Source organism: Stegastes partitus, unplaced genomic scaffold, assembly GCF_000690725.1.
Source record: "Stegastes partitus isolate 25-593 unplaced genomic scaffold, Stegastes_partitus-1.0.2 Scaffold2087, whole genome shotgun sequence".
In the NCBI taxonomy this organism is placed as follows: Eukaryota; Metazoa; Chordata; class Actinopteri; family Pomacentridae; genus Stegastes; species Stegastes partitus.
This window is the reverse complement of record NW_007579818.1, coordinates 17031-22117: the sequence shown is the minus strand read 5'-3', so window position 1 is coordinate 22117 and position 5087 is coordinate 17031. Positions and strand designations below refer to the sequence as shown.

At 41.8% G+C, this 5087-nt stretch overlaps 1 protein-coding gene across 1 annotated transcript in view; it reads left to right on the top strand.

Moving 5' to 3' along the window:
- Window positions 1–5087, top strand: part of LOC103373870 (amphiphysin) — a 26349-nt gene that overhangs the window by 7241 nt on the left and 14021 nt on the right. The gene's annotated exons all lie outside the window — the stretch shown is intronic.

The following is a 5087-nucleotide window of genomic DNA, read 5'->3' as shown; positions in this document are numbered from 1 at the left end:
GTTATTGATAGATGATAATAGTTATTGATAGATGATACCGGTTATTGATAGATGATCACAGTTATTGATAGATGATGACGGTGCTCAGACTTGCATTTCTGTTTGTTGGTTCGGCTGATTGTTTGAACTTCACAGTAACTTTTTGTGACTGTTTTTTCTTTGCTGCCCACTTTTGTGTGTTACTTGGTGAGTGAACATGTAACATGTTTGTCATGTGTCTGTGTTACTGTGTCCACTGAACATATGACACAAGGTGTGTTATATGCAGCAGAACCTCAAAGTGTTTCCTCTGATGTCCAGGTCACGGTTCTTAGTGCTAGTCTTTGATAGTGTTTCCATGTTTGTCAGAGAGAGATGTGGACATGTCTATGCATCTGTGTGTGTGTGTGTGTCCGTGTATGTATGTGTGTGATGTGAGTACATCATAGAGTGAGTTTCTAGAACACTGGTTCAGAGGGTTCAGCTTGACTTGGTGGTGATGTGAAAGGATTAATAAAGCAGAGGTGGTTTAGTTAGTGCCCTGCGATGGACTGGTTACCTGTCCAGGGTGTCCCCTGCCTTTGCCCTACGTCAGCTGGGATAGACTCCTGCCCCCCCGCGACCCTAATAAGGATTAAGTGATGTATAGATAATGGATGGATGGATGGTTTAGTCAGTCAGAGCAGATACAGTCCTGAAAACAGTTTCCATCCACTTGTAGGATCGTGTTCATCATGTTAGTCTTGAGTTTCCAGTGACTCCTACAACTCTGAATTTTCTATGATGGAATCATTGAAGCACATGAAACCACAAAATGATATAGGATCAGTATGACACAATCTGTTGGGTCATAAATATATGTCACAGTCCAAATTAAAATAAAGGCGGATTTTAAATCTGTCTGGGCAGAACTAAAATGTTGATTTGGTGTAGAGAAAATTGAAGTCATCCTTATAACAAATTGAGATTGTAAGCCTCCATAGGCAGGTTTAAAAACACGAATTAAAATTTCTGGAATAGATTTAATTTTTGTATAACCATGAAGGAAAACACATATACAACAAACATATGTGGATATTCATTGAATATTTCATTTTATTTCATTTATCATATACATACAGAAAACAAATTGTCATGAACTCACTCACAGAACAGGTGGACACAAATGCTCGACTTAGAATAGGTTCGGGCAAACAAGGTTCGGTACACAGGTAGGTCAATCAGACAAGGCAGAGGTATCCAGGAATCGTCAGGCGAAAAGCAAGGTCCAAAAAACAGAAATGAGGTTGTGAACAAAACAGACTATGACTTGACTTGACTTGACTTGACAACGCTGGTACGAGGACTGAGAAGTGCAACGAACTGCCGACGAGACAGTGAGACACACAGGACACAGGGTAATATACACGAGGTAGCGAGGGTAGATGGGAAACAGGTGTAGGGAGGTAATCAGGGAACAGGTGAGACAAGACAGGTGCAGGAAGTAAAACTGGAATAGAAACACCCGGTGACGTGATTTCAAAATAAAACAGGAAAGATGAGACATACAACGTGTAAACATGAACAAGAACTTGACAGACATGACACAAATAACAGTAAGTTGACAGTAACATATGAACACTTCTTAGTATTTTATAACAGTATGTCAATTTAAGCACAACTGATTTATTGCACTACATTCTGGCTGCTGCCTTTTGAAATGTTTTAGAACTAATTAAGTACTAAATGTTAATTGTTTCAGTACAAAACATAAAATGTATGATACAGAATTTAGTGATTGATTTGCATTCTGGTATTATCACAGTCTGTTTTGGCAGCAGGGTCCATTTGCAGACAGGCAGATTTCAAATGTACCCAGGCAAGATCACAATCTCATGATGATATTAGAAGGATTTTAATTTGGTCTCGGCAAAATCAGCATTTTAGTTCTGCCCAGACAGATTTGAAATCTGCCTTGACCAAATCAAATTTTAAATCTTGCCTAGGCAGATTTAAAATCCGCCTGCATTTTTATTTGGACTGTGACATATATGTACAGAAATGCTAATATCTGGTTAAACGTCTCCTCTGGTTTCCGTCTACCAGCTTCTGGGTTATCTTCAACTTCTCTGGACAGAATTGTTTCAGTTCAACTATGCTTCAGACTTGTTCCTTCAGCAGTCCACAGGTTCTGGATGGTTCCAGTCAGGACTTTGGGGAGACCAGTCTAGAACCTTCATTCCAGCCTGATGGAACCATTTCTTCACCACTTTGATGTGTGTTTGGGCTCATTGTCTGGTTGGAACATCCACCTGTGTCCAAGATCAACCTTCTGCTGATGGTTTCAGGTTTTCCTGAACAACGTGGAGGTGATCCTCCTTCTTCATTGGTCCATCTACTTTGTGTCCACTGACAGCAGAACAGGTTTGGTGTTCTTGGGGTTTAAGGTCTCACCTTCTCTCCTCCAGACATGTTTCTGCTCAGTGTTGGTTCCATCTGACCAGAACTTTCCTCCAGAAGGCCTTTTCTTTGTCCATGTGACCAGTGGAGCTTTAAGGTTCTGCTTGTAGAGGAAGAACTTCCTTCTCCATCAGCCTCTCAGCTCATGTTGATGTCAGACCCTGTGGACACTGACAGCTGTGTTCCAGCAGCTTCTGGTCCATCCAGAGCTGCTTCCTGCTGGTTCCTGGTTGACTCTTGACCATCCTGACCAGTCGTCTCTCAGCAGCAGCTGGTAGTTTGTGTTTCCTTCCTGATGGTGGCAGTAACACAACTGGACCATGAGCTTTATGCTGACACACTGATGGTTCTGGATCTGAAGCTGCTCTGAAATGGCTCCAAGTGACTTTCTGACTGGTTCCAGTCACTGATGTTCTTCTCCAGATCTTTGCTGAGCTCCTCAGACTTTCCCACTGTAGTGTCTGAGTCTAATGAGTGGATCAGATGGTTTACATCTACATCACTAAGACTGATCCTTCAGGTGGCTGTATGTATATTTATGATCCAGCAGATTCTGCCATGTTTCCAGAAGAACTTTAATAAATCAATGACAGAACCCAGAATCCAGGATTGTTTTAGTGCCAAAGATTCATGTTTCAATGATTCCATCATAGAAAATTCAGAGTTATAGGAGTCACTGGAGACTAAAGACTGACATGATGAACACTGTCTTTATAAGAGGATGGAAGCTTTAGTTCACGACTGTAATTAAACCAGCATGTTTCTGCAGGTGAAGTCTGACTCCACCTTTACAGGTAATTGTCCTTCATGAAGCAGCTGCTGGAGACTTCTGTTATGTGTCATATCATCAACATCATTTGTCAATTATAGGATTGGATGCACACTAGTCTGTCTTCTCCTGGTTTTATTTGTGTTTACGGAACATACTGTGGTCATTAAGATCTCTGTATGATTTGTGATCAGTTGTATTCTGAGGAGCAGGTAGGATCAGAGCCTGACTCATGAGTCTTCATATCCTCTTTGATATTCACACAGAGAAGACAGCAGTGTTATGACGTGTGGACAGGACTGAAGCAGGTGCTCTTCAATCTGAACACAAACATTTTCTCTTGTTGGCAGACAGCAGAACTTTAGAGCCATTCCACCTGTAAGAAATCACAGAAACAGCTGCAAAACTAACCATACGTGAAGGCCTGGAGCTCAGAGTTGCAGTTAGGGTTAGTGTTAGGACTTCATGTTGGGAACCAGTGTTGTAGAATCCATTATTCCCATCAGAACAGTAGATCTTTCATTCCCGCTGTGTTTGTGTGTGTTGCAGGTTTCATGTGTTCACAGTCACCTTGTCACAGTGATGTGTTCATCAGAGGTCCCTGGATGTGATTTATTGAAGCTTTCTTCATTTCAGCATTCCCGTTGTTCTTCTAGTTAGCGCACACTTTTACTCCACGTTGATGTTTTGTTGCACACAAATACAATTTTTAAAGATAACGTCAATAAATTCCATGAATCTCATAGAATATAATATTCTTTTTTCTGTTATATTGCAGTAGTTCAGACATATATTTATAGAGTATGAAGCTGCTGCAGTACACACATACTTTAGTGCTGTATGGATGAAGGACTGTAATACTGAATACAGACCACAGAGAGCCTTAGTTTCATTCTAAATTCGAGAGGAACAAACAGACTTACAACAATAAATCAGCGACGCTGGTGTTGTTGAAGCTGCTCTAAAAATTCTCAGCTGCAGCTCAACAGATGTGAAACAACAGAAACAAAGAACAAGCATTTGGTGGTAGGCGGCTCTTTGTTCATCTGGAGAGTTGCGTGTGTCATATATCAGCTGTACCTCCAGCATAAAGCTCACTGCACACAATACACAAACGTACTCATGTTTACTGGCAGCTTGTTGCTGTCTCTGTGTTCTGTATTTCTGAGGCTTTTCTTGGGTCGCTAGCTTTTGTTTCCAGCATAACTTCCTGCTTGATTAAATACCGACGCATGAAGGAACTGTGAGTGTTCATGAGCGCCGTCAGAGACAAAAAGATGCTCATTCACACCTGTGGCTTGTCTTTCTCTCTCAAATATTAACTGCTGCAGTTTTAGGGGTTAGTATTTTGCATTTGTTCAGATAAACTGAATTCAGCTTCTTTCTTGTCACTTCACACTCAGTGGGATGGAGGCCTGACAAAATTATATATAAAGACCCAACAAATCTAGCAACAGTGGGGAGAAAAACTGTTCTTTACCAGGAAGAAACCTCCATCACAACCAGGCTTAGGAACAGCACACATCTGCCTCGACCGGTTGGGGTGAGGGTAGGATGGTGGGAGAGCAGGATATCAAATGGAGAAGACACAAGACACAAACAGAGCAGAACAATAAACCGTTTGGGGGTCGGTGAGAACAGAAACGGCAGATATGAGGCCTGTACTATGAAGCCAGTTCAACAGATCCAGACTTTCTCTGTGCAGCGGCTCCACATGAACTAAAGCTCCAGCAGAGACCACATGAAGGAGGTCCAGCTTCCTGCTTCAGACTCTGTTCTCATTAAAGGAGGCGTTAAGGCGTCACGTGACTCTTCTTCTGCCCTGAATGAATCGATGACGAGCAGCTGCTTCAGTCAGCTCCTTGTTTTAATGGAGAACAATGAGGAACATCACCATGAT